At 36.5% G+C, this 12,673-nt stretch overlaps 1 protein-coding gene across 9 annotated transcripts in view; it reads right to left on the bottom strand.

The window, feature by feature from the left end:
* Positions 1–12,673, bottom strand: part of LRFN5 (leucine rich repeat and fibronectin type III domain containing 5) — a 248,990-nt gene that overhangs the window by 171,435 nt on the left and 64,882 nt on the right. The gene's annotated exons all lie outside the window — the stretch shown is intronic.

Genomic DNA, 12,673 nt, shown 5'->3' with positions numbered 1-12,673 from the left:
CCTCCAGAAGTGTCTCACTAAAAAGATAAAAAGTTAACGGGGCCGGCTCCGTGGCCGAGTGGTTAAGTTCGCGCGCTCCGCTGAGGGGGCCCAGGGTTCGGATCCTGGCGCGGACATGGCACCGCTCGTCAGGCCACGTTGAGGCGGTGTCCCATATCCCACAACTAGAAGGACCTCCAACTAAGATATACAACTGTGTGCAGTAGGGGTTTGGGGAGATAAAGCAGAGAAAAAAAAAAAAAGAAAAAAGTTAAGTGACTTCCTTGAGTCATACTTGTACAGCAGGGATTTTAGGAAACAATTCAACCTTAAAATAAGACTGGCCCCATGACAGAAAGCACCAGCTAGGTGGCAATATCTCGCAGGCCTGGGGCAAGGTTCTCAAGGAGGCTGTATATGCTCTGACTCAGTGCCCAACATATAGTGTGGTTTCTCTAATAGCCAGGATTCATGGGTCCAGGAATGTGGGGGTGGGGGGCAGAATGGGAGTGGCATCCCTCACTATTACCCCTAGTGACCCATAGCAAAATTTTTGATTCTTATTCCCATGACTTTGTTCTCTGCTGGCCTAGATGTCTTAGTTCCAGAGAGAGGAATGCTTCTACAAGGAGACATGACAATGATTTCATTGAACAGGGAGTTAAGACAGCCACCCAGATACTCTGGGCTCCTCATGCCTCTGAACCAACAGGTAAAGAATGGAGTTAGTGTTGGTTGGGGTGATTGATCCTGATTACCAAGGTGAAATTGGACTGTTACTCCACAACGGACGTAAGGAAGAGTATGTCTGAAATACAGGAGATCCTTTAAGATGTCTCTTAGTATTACCACCTCCTGTGATTAAGGTCAATGGAAAACTACAACAACCCAATCTAGGCAGGACTGCTGATGGCCCAGATCCTTCAAGAAAGAAGGTTTGGGTCTTCCATCAGGGCAAAGAACCACAACCAGCTGAGGTGCTTACTGAAGGCAAAGGGAGTACAGAATGGGTAGTAGAAGAAGGTCATTATAAAACCCAGCTGTGACCATGTGACTAGTTACAGAAACAAGGACTATAACTACCATGATTATTTTCTCTTTATTGAGTTATGAGTAAGTTTGTGTGTCTATATCTAAATACATTAAGCAAACATCTTTGTTTTGTTATTTCTTCTCTTATTCTTTTATCATGTAACATAAGATGTATTGACTCTGTATTGTATTCAAGGATTGTTAATTTTACATCATAGTATTTAAGTTACAGGATATGAGGAGAAGAGTAAACATCATCCAAGGACTTTATCTCCTCTTGTGGGGAAGGGATTAGTGTGTTTTCAGATGTATGCAAGATAAGTTGTATCATGTTAGGTGGAATTATGACCTTGGTATTATTTTTATTTGGAGATTAAGTATGATTTAAGGTGCTATGTATAGTTGTCAAGCTGACAAGGGGTGGACTTGTGATGGTTAATTTTATTTGTCGACTTGACTGGGCTGAGGGATGCCCAGATAGTTGGTAAAACATTATTGTTGGTTGTGTCTGTGAGATTGTTTCCTCACAATATTAGCATTTGAGTTGGTGAACTGAGTAAAGAGGATGGCTCTCCCCAATGTGGGTGAACATCATCCAATCCACTGACAGCTGGAATAGAACAAAAAGGTGGAGGAAGGACAAATTCCACCACTCTGCTTGAGCTGATACATCCATCTTCTCCTGCTCTCGGGCATCGGTGCTCCTGGCTCTTGGACTTTCAGACTCAGATCAAGACTTCCACCACCAGGCCCCCAAGTCTCAGGCTTCTGGACACAGACTGAATTACACCAGAAGCTTTCCTGGTTCTCCAGCTCACAGTCAGGAGCTTGTGGGACTTCTCAGCTTCCATAACCATGTTGAATCAATTCCTATAACAAATCTTCTTTTATATCTCTCTCTCTATATATATATCCTATTGCTTCTGTTTCTCTGGACAACCCTGACTGATGCACAATTGGACTTTAAAATAACACTTGCCCCATGACATCAAAAATCAGAGCCTTAATGGTTTAATGTACCATGACATCCAGTAGATTGGAGATTGTTTCTAATCATGAACAAGTAAATATTTTTAAAACCTAGTTTAAGGAGTACAAAAATTACGTCAGATTTACTTAAACAGGATCTCAACATGGCTATCCAAAACATTTGGAGGCTGGCTTCCAGGAAGAATCTCCTAACATGACAAGGGGAGCTAGAACTTATATATGCCTTAATTGGAAAGGTGGAGGATAAAAGAAGTGACTTTCCATGAAGAGGCAGCTTTTCAACCATAGTATTAAGGTGAAAAGAAAGCTTCTTCCACTTCAGGTGATATAAATCTAGTTCTGAAGACCAAGAGATAGTGATCGCAATCTCAACCAGAAACACATGACCTCGTAGGCCAACTGGATGCCGAAATGCCTTCTAAAAATACCTCTTCTCAATGAGATGACTGCACCTCAGAACCCTGTGCAACAAGGCCCAGTTGTGTCTTACAGAGCTTGGAGCTGAACATGTCTGATGTCCCGTTTTCCAGCATCCATGTGAATCACCAATGCCAGACTTTAATGACTACTACGTAGACGGCTGAGTAAATAACTCTTAATACAGTAAACATATATCAGATTGATAGGGAGACGTCACTTCATTTTACCTGGAAACAATGAAGATCTTTAAAATAATGTAAATTGTTCTGAATTCCAAGAAATTCATAATTATGGGCTCCATCTAGTTCCAGGGGGTAAAAGGACTTAAATATTAAGGCTGCTTCCTAGGAGAGTCAAATTTGGAAATCTTGCACTTCCCATATATAAGGAAAGATCAAAAAGATATCCGATCCCTTATCCCTGGAGAATGAAGTAACGCCATCATCAACACTTCGGCTAACTAGAAACATAGGCAAATACAAAAAGGGGAAGAAAAATGAAAGTTTGTCCTCAGGAGAGCCAAATTTGAAAATGCAATAGTTCTCATATATTAAAATGTTAAAAAGATGTGCATTCCTTTCTGGCCTCAGAGAATGGGACAGTATCAATCATCCATATTTAAGTAACTCAGGTGTAAACAAAAGGGAGTTAAAGTCTCGATTCAGGCGTCCTTCTTTCTTTCTTTTTCATTTTTTTTTTTTTTTTTGAGGAAGATTAGCCCTGAGGTAACTACTGCCAGTCCTCCTCTGTTTTTGCTGAGGAAGCCTGGCCCTGAGCTAACATCCCTGCCCATCTTCCTCTACTTTATATGTGGGACGCCTACCATAGCATGGCGTGCCAAGCGGTGCCATGTCCACACCCAGGATTCGAACCGGCGAACCCCGGGCCACTGAGAACTGGAACATGGGAGCTTAACCACTGCGCCACTGGGCAGGCCCCAAGGCGTCTTTCTTTCTTCCTGCTTCAGAGAGAAGACTCCAATTTGAGCAGAGGAGAAAGCACTTCAGTGTGAAGGACACTCCACATTGACACAGTGCTTTAACTCAGGTAAGAGTTGAGTATTCTGAAAAGTCAAAGAGGGACTTAGATATTGTTTACAGTGTTTACTGCAAGGCAGAGGATACGTAACTCCCATTTTACTGAAGAAACCAGAAGGTCGAAGTCCTCCGGAGAGGTGTGGTAAAGGGGGGAAAAGGTCATGATAATGCTGACCAAACATTCTGAGTCTAGTGTACCACCTGGCAGTATCATCTGTGGAAAAGAAAGTGTGCTGATTTCCAAAGGCTTTCACCATGAAATGATCATCAAATCTGGGGCATTTACTCTGGGAAATGTGCACAGTATTCTAGACAAGTATTTATAAATAGTCATTCTCCCAAAGGAAAGACGATGAGGAGCAAAAACTGCTGTGTGTTGCAACCCTTTGATAAAAGAAAACACTTTAGCTGGGAAAGAACACTGTCACTGTCATTGCTCTGAAGGCCATTCTGTTTAATGGAAAAAATGTACCCAAAGAGAAAACTGAGAAAACTGGCCAAATAGACTGTAACAATTAACACAATTTTTTACAAGCAGACAAAATGTTTTCATTTCATGGGCATGGAGAATAATTTGATTGTTCAGGGAAAAAACAAAAAGGAAAAGTCCAATGGTAGTTTATAGAAAAGTTTTCTTCCAAGAGGGAGTAATTTTTGAGGTAACCATTAACTATATTAAATTTTTCATCATAATATAAGCACATGGTGTATAAATCAGAACTCATTATCAAATATCACCACTCATTATCAACATTAACAAGATTGGAAAAAATTAATTGACATAATTAAAATAATTAATTTTAAATTGCTAATTAATTAAACAATTATATTCCATTTGTAGAAAAGATAGACATCATCATCAGCCTTTGATGGCTACACTGCAGTCTTAAAACATTCCTAATTTTTAAATCTGGATTATTATTTTTTCCCACTTTAAGTCTTACCAGGAGATCTAAAAGGATCTTCCAATAATTCAGTCAGACGCTGGAATCTGACAATGGTACAGGAGTACCAAGGTTTGTAAAGATAACCGGCTTATTTAGAGTCTACAAAAATACACTTTGAAGTATTTTAGCTTGGGAGAAGGGGACTGTTTCACCAAGTGCTTTCTCCCTTTCATCTGAGAGATAGAAAATGTATACATTTAAATAGTATTGTATTTCCACTTGTCTCCAACGAATACTGAGAATATTAATGTGATCATGCACAAAACACATTGAGCTCTTGAATAGAAGTTGTCTACTTATAACCAGAATTCTAGTAAGTACACATGCACTGTGCCAGTTTTCCATATTGATTTAATTCAGAAGTGTGGACTGTATGAGGTGCCTGAGTTACTGTTTCATCATTCTGCCAGCCCTCCCCCCTCCCAACTCTCTCTTCATCCTTGTAAGTCACTTCGCCACTCTGCCACCTTCACTACTAGGTGCCTCTAATCTCTCTGATTGTCTGCTATCATTCTTGTGAGCTACACCTGGAACTCTTTCTATGACAATCTCATTTGAATCCACTCAGTCTCTTTGAGGGACATTTCAAATCAATTGAGTCCTTTTTATCACCTTCCTTCACCACATTTTTTGCTTTATCAGAAACTTGGCATTTCCTAAACATCAACAGTCATCTTGCTCAAGTGCTTATTATGAAAAGGCCAATTGTCTCTCCTGGCTCCTGATTATGCGAAAGAAGGTAATGAGGGCATGGTTCTTGCTGGCCAGGTCACTTTTCATTTAAAATATTGGCAGTAGGGGCTGGCCGAGTGGCAGAGCGGTTAAATGTGCATGTTCCGCTTTGGTGGCCCGGGGTTCACTGGTTAGGATCCCAGGGTAAAGGAAGATGGGCATGGATGTTAGCTCAGGGCCAGTCTTCCTCAGCAAAAAGAGGAGGACTGGCAGCAGTTAGCTCAGGGCTAATTTTCCTCAAAAAAAAAAATATATTGGCAGTAGAGTCGAAAGAACACAGACTCTGCATGAATCACCTTGAGTAGGTCATTTAATTTCTCTGAGCCGTGGTATCTTCATTTGTAAAATGCACAAAACTTCAATTTTTCTAGGCTTCACTCACTTGTGTTTACAGATGGAGTCATGTTAATAACAGTTACAAAGATTTCATTTAAATTCTCCCTTATCTGCTCACTCAGCATCCATCTACCAAATCAGAACAGAATCTTCAGAATAAGTCTTACATCTATTCATGGGCAGGTCCATTCTCCCTGACATTGCCACTGCTCTACTGGGTTCTGCTTCAATTAGCTGTTTGGCCAGGCATCACATAGCTAAAGAGGGGAGTTTGTTAAAATGCAGTTTCTGAAGCAGTAGACCTGGGTTGAGGCTTGAGGTTCTGAGAAGCCAAATCTGAGAAGAAAATTTTGTCATTTGTGACAGCATGGGCGGACCTTGAGGGCATTAGGCTAAGTGAAATAAGTCAGACAGAAAAAGACAAATACTGTATGATCTCACTCATATGTGGAATCTAAAACTATGGAACTCACAGAAACAGAGAGTAGAGTGACGGTTGCCAGGGGCAGTGGGTTGGGAGAAATGAGTGAAGGTGGTCAGCAGGTACAAACTTCTAGTTATAAGAAGACAAAGTTCTGGGGATGTAATGTACAACATGATGACTACAGTTTCTGCTGTATGATCTATTTTAAAGTTGTTTAGAGAGTAGGTCCTAGGAATTCTCATCACAAGGGAAAAAAACTTCTTTTTGTATCTATATGGGATGACAGATGTTAACTAAACTCACTGTGGTAATCATTTCACAATATATGTAAGTCAAGTCAATATGCTATACACCTTAAACTTACACAGTGCTGTATGTCAATTATATTTCAATAAAACTGGAGAAAAAAAGAAAAGAACTATTCACAACTATCCCCTTCATGCACGAGATTCTTTTAATTTTTCCCCTAGCCTCTACAATTTTCCCAGAAACCAATATCTCAAATATTTCTCAATTGTAATAATTTTCTACCTGATTTCTCTGGCTCATTCCCTTCCTTAAGCAATGACATAGCCTAATTCCCCCACAATAAAATTCCCATGATGGTTTTTAGCTTCAGAAAATATTTTAATAGTTCACCTTTTCTATGATATAAAAGAAAATCTTATAAATATATTATTAATCACATAAAATGTAAACAGGTCAATATTTCATTTTAAACACAAAGATTGAGAGAATTTTTTTAAAAAAGTATATTCTGTTTGTAATAGTCATACCTTAAGAAGGAGGACATAGAAAAGTTGAAAATAAAGAGATGGAAAAAGATAACTTCCCCACAAAAAGAGCTGGTGAAGCTGTATTTATATCAAAGTATATTTTAAAACAAAATCCTTTAGTTCAAATAAAGATAAAAAATTTAGTAACAATGAGTCAATACACAAGGGAAATATTAAAATTACCAAAATCTCTGCTTTTAACAACAGAGCCTCTAAATATTTAAGCAAAAACTGACAGAACTCAAAGGAGAAATAGACAAATCCATAATCACAGTGGCATATTTTAACACGTCTCACAGTAATTATAAGATAGTCAATATTAATAAGAAGATTTCTGCTTCTGATTGGAAGTAGAAAGTTCCTTAAAAGATTATTGACTTTTGAAAGCAAAAATAATAACAATGTATTCTGGAGTTTATAGAACATGCTGATGTAAAATACATACCAATAATTGTACAAAGAGGAGGAAAGAGTACTGGATAGATATGATGATGAATATTACAGACAGACATTAAAGATGAACGTTGCAAATTCTAGAGTAATCACTAAAACATAGTAGATGTGTACCTGCAGATATAAAGGAATTGAGATGATATTTAAAAACATTCAGTTTGTACAGAAAATAAACAAGGAGGAATAAAGAAGAGATGAGGCACACAGAATGCCAATAACACTGTAATTGAAGGAGAGATTGTTAGAATATATAATAAGGTAAAGACACCGACAAGTTAAAAGTAAAAAGACTGGAAAAAAAAATACCTTGCAACCACTGATCATAAGAGACCTCTCAGGGTGAAACCATATCCCAGACTGACATGTGCGAGAAAGGGAGCCTTCAGCTTCTTGGCTGCTCATGCCCATCGGAAAGCTTCCATAACATGGAGCTGGGTGGTGGGGGCAGAGGGGGCGGTAATGGAGCTAGTCATGGCTCAAATGCCACAGTGTCTCCCTGTTCTGTTGGAGATATAGTAGAGATTCTTGAGTGGATGTTTCTCTGTTTGCTGTATGCCCATAGGGTAATTTCCACAGACTTTAAGTGATAATGTTTTATAATTTTCACTTAACTTGTTTTGCAAGGGAGTTCTGCCAAGCTTTTTACTTCATCATCCTGCAAGTTAATCAACCACCATTCATTTTTGAAAAGCACTAATTTCATTTGGTCAAATGTGAAAAAATAAAAGGATTATTCCTTTAGGTCTTAATATGCTAAGATTCAATAAATAATAAAATCATAATAATTTCATATATTTAACTCATAAAATATAGATCTTGCATTGAAAGCATGAAGTAGAAGAAAAGCACAAGATATATATATATCTTATATATCTCATATATTTTACATATATATATATATAAAGCACGATGGAATATCTTTTATTGATCAAATTGAATATTATTGGTTTTGTCCCTACATATTAAACAGGCGTGAATAGAAACAATAAATCATCAAAAATGGTCCCTAACATTTTGTGGGAGAAAATACGTATATTCACATACCCCAAATTCTACAATTTCAGAGGGTTTGTGGCACTCCTGAAGCTCATTCACAAATCCCAGTGAAAGGATTCTTGTATTCAAGGAACATCTAATGAGCATCATCTAAAAACAGAAAGATATTTGAGTTGCCAGAACGATGAAGAGACTGAAGGTTATAACTTGATTTTCAACTTGGATCCATAAGACGGATACATAACATGTAAGAAATGTGTTGCTATATTGAGTCTAATTATCTATTTGTGAGAGAAACACACAGGCATTAGATGGGATCAAATAATTAAAACATGATCTGTACTCTTTTAGAAGTATTTGATTAAAAGCTAAGTGAAATTTTCAGTCCAGTGCAATTAGGTGTCTGGATGAAGCGCACAGAGCTGTTTCTGTCAGAAAGAATGCCCTTAAACTGATCAGAAGGAAGGGTAGGATTTGAAAAAACAGAAAGGAATAGGAATAGAATCTTACACACGAGACAGAGGTGAACTTAAGGGGCAAATCAAACACAGGAAGAAGTGAATAAAAATAACTAGTATTTGTAGAGTGCCTACTATATGCCAAACACATTTCTAAAGCATTTTACCTGTGTTAACCTCATTTACTCCTAACAATATCTAGTAAGGTAGTCACTTACAATCTCAATTCTACAAATAAGGAGATGGTGGCATCCAGAAAATAAGTACTTGTCTTAGGTCAGCATGTACAGCTGGAATTTGAACATGAATTAAACTTCTGGCTTCCAGAAAGAGTACTATTAAGAAGAGAGGAAATAAGTCTGGCTAGACCTAGCCCATGGCCAGATGCTGAACAAATAGGTTTAGAATCAAGATTTGGCTCTGAAGTATTTGATCTCTTCTGCACATATGGTGAGATATTAGAGTTTCCTGGGCTTGGAAGTCATACCACAAAGCGATGTTTTAGAAAGATTTACTTAACAGTCTTGTTTGAAGAGAGGTGAATTGTTGAAAGAGGTACTGGAGTGAAAGAAACAAGGATTAGTTGCTTGAAGAGAGACCGGGATGCACAAACAGGGGTGACAAGCTAAAGACGCTGGTATCTAAGTTGCAAGGGCAGCCAACAAGCGAATTGCTAGGAGCAGGAAAAAAGAGAAATATTTTGAAGAGGAAAATGCTAGTTGGTTGCTCTGCATTTTTAGGCTAAAATGATTATTAGTTGCCCATTAAGATAATTTTTAGGCTTTAGAAAAGAAAGCACATATTTTCATCTTAGACAATTATCTTATTAAGAACTTGATTTCTTTTTAAATTATAAAATTTCTTGATAATAGTAATCTCTTTTCATGACTTTGTCGAATATTATAAACATCCTGTTTTCAGTGTATTCTCATATTAGAAAATGAATTCCCTTTGTAGCAAAGGGTGACCTTTATTATTAGACCTACAGAACTAATAATAAATTAAAAGAAAAATAGATATTAATATTTTTTACTTTGAAATCCTCATGGTCCATTTTGCTAACATTTTTGTCCTTGCAGAAGAAGCAGTTCAAAGTTTTTACAAAATAATAAAATACAACCTTTAAAAACTAAAATAGAACATATAAGAAATGATAGCACAATGTAATAGAATTCATCATCATTAAAGGAATACTGGCTGAAAGTTCGATAATAGAAAATTTAGTCTGATTCTCTCACTATCTTGCTTTCTGACATTATGCCAAAGTATCTTCCTGGGTCTTATTTTACTATCTGCTAAAATAAAAATGATGGACAAATTTTGGGCCTCTCCAGTAAGGAATTAAGATTTTATAACTCAATCAAAAATAAACTGTCCCCAACTTAGAACAGTTCGACTTATGATTTTTCAGCTTTACAATGGTACAAAAGCAATATGCATTCAGTAGAAAGCACACTTCAAATTTTGAACTTTGATGCTTTCCTAGCTAGCAATATGTGGTACAATCCTCTCTCGTCATGCTGGGCAGAGGTAGCAAGCACAGCTCCCAGTCAGCCACACTATCACAAGGGTGAACAACCAACACACTTAGAACCATTCTGTACCCAGACAGCCATTCTGTTGTTCACTTTCAGTACAGTATTCAGTCAATTACATAAGGTATTCAACACGTTATTATAAAATAAGCTTTATGTTCGATGATTTTGCCCAACTGTACGCTAATGTAAGTGTTCTGAGCACGTTTAAGGCAGGCTAGGCTAAGCTGTGATGTTCAGTAGGTTAAGTATATTAAATGCATTTTTGACTTAACAATATTTTCAATTTATGATGGGTTACCAGGATGTAATCCCATTGTAAGTTGAGGAAGATCTGTGTCACCAAAGATGAAACTCAAAACAATAAACTTCAGAGGCCCAAAGGCCCACTGTGCCAAAGTAATAAATAAAATTAATATTGTTACAGATGGCTTGAAACATGCTATAGATAAAAATTTTTACTTTGAACTTCTCAAAGGGATACTTCCCCTAATTAACCTTTTATAAGTTCAATTTATTTTTCTGAATGGTTAATACATTTATGCCATTCACTTATCAAAAACACAAACAAAATTATACAATTAAAATTGTCCTAATTCCTATACTCATACACCCAGGTCCTATATGACACCTCCGATAATATGTTTCTTCCAGCAGTTCTTTATATATATATATATATATATATATATATATATATATATATGCATATATAAATGTATATTTTTATCGGGCTGCATTTTTACCCTATGATATTGTACTTTACATACTGTACAGCAACCTGACTTTTTAACTTAACAGCATAGCTTGGCTATCTTTCACCTCTCTGTTTACAGAGCTTTCTTATTCTTTTTATAATTATTAGAGTTGGAGAGCTTTCCATTGTATGGACACCCCTTAGTTCATTTAACTGTCAAACACTATGGAAATTTACATTGTTTCCACTATTACACTAAGGCTACAGTGAAGATTTCTGTACAAACTTTATTTCATGCATATGTGACCACAGGACTTGTAATAAATCCCTGGGAGAAGAAATGGCTGGGTTAAAGCGTGCATATAGTTTTAATATTTATAGACCTTTCAAAATCATCCAACATGGAGCTGTACTGCTTACCTTCTCACAGACAACAAATGAGAGTGTCATTTGGCTCCTAATAACCATCCTAGTCGTGTGGGTTTAACAAGCTTACGGATGTTCATCAATCCAAAAAAATTCTATCTGTGTTGCTTTAATTTGAATTTCTATTAGGATTCTGATGGACATTAGGCTTAGGATTAAGACATTATTTCCTATGTATAAGAGCCATTTTATCATATTTCATTAGATGTCTTCCCTTTTGTATGAGTTTAATTTTTGTCTTCTTCTTGACTTCTAGAAACTTTTAGCAGTATTATGAAATTTCTGTGATATGAGTTGCAAATAGTTTCCCCTGCCTTTGCATTTGATTTCAGTATTGTTTGCTGTACAGATTTTATTCTAACGTACCTGATTTTTCTAATCTAATTATTCTTCCTTCTGCGGGTTCCAGATTAGGGATTATGGTTATGAAGCACTGCTCCATTTTAAGATTATAAATTTTCTCTGGTTTTCTTCTTATATTATTAAGATTTCATATTTACATATAAATGTTTTTATCTATTCATCTTGGTAAATGGTTTAGATATGGAGCACTTTTTTTTTTTTTGCTAGTTTGCTACCCATTTCTCACCACGCTGTTCACAAATCAGTCATTTGGCTCTGTGAACAAAATTACGTATTTTTATTACATAGCTGCCAAGATTATTCATCCTGAGTTTCCACTTTTTTTTTCTTCTCTTATGTATATAGGGCATAATTGCTTGAAAAAACTAAGGAAGTACCAATAAATGTATGCATATATATGTATATATTTATATTCATAAATAAATGAAATGTTTAGAAGAATAAAAGCCGGAGCTAAACACAACAGATAAAGTCAGTGGTATTCAGTGAAGTATATGGTGCCCTCGGCTGGGTTATTCTTCAGGAAATCGAATTCCTATGTAAATTCTGCTGGGTACCTGGTAAAGATACCAACTATAAAATATTTACTTCAAACCTGAAAGACATTAATTCTAATGTGTAAGTGTAATTACATGAAAAAAATTATTCTCTTATAAGCGATTTGTAAAGCTGTCTTGAACTTGAGGAGAGTATTCTGTGTGGAAAATTCTAAAGCTTTTTGGGGTAGTGGCAAAACCCAAAAAGACATGTGTAATTAATAATAGATGCTTTTTAAACTACCTTCAAAGAAGTTCCTGTCGACCTAGGATTTTTTATTAAACTCGATAGTATTGTGGGACAACAGGGGGGCTACAACATGAGAGAAAGACAGGAAAAGAAAACACACACACATTTAATCACCCAAGGTCACAGAGTAAGAAACTTTGGATGAAAAATTGAGTACTGAATGCCAATTTCAAGTTCTTGAAGTTGAATATGTAATATAGTCTCTTTCTTAAGTCTCCCCTACAAAATTTTCAATCTAAATTACAACAAAAACATTAAAAAATGCATTTTGTGATATCTGACATATAAT

This window comes from Equus caballus, chromosome 1 (assembly GCF_041296265.1).
Source record: "Equus caballus isolate H_3958 breed thoroughbred chromosome 1, TB-T2T, whole genome shotgun sequence".
NCBI lineage: Eukaryota > Metazoa > Chordata > Mammalia > Perissodactyla > Equidae > Equus > Equus caballus.
Note: the sequence above shows the minus strand (reverse complement) of the source record. Positions and strands in the feature narration are given on the sequence as shown.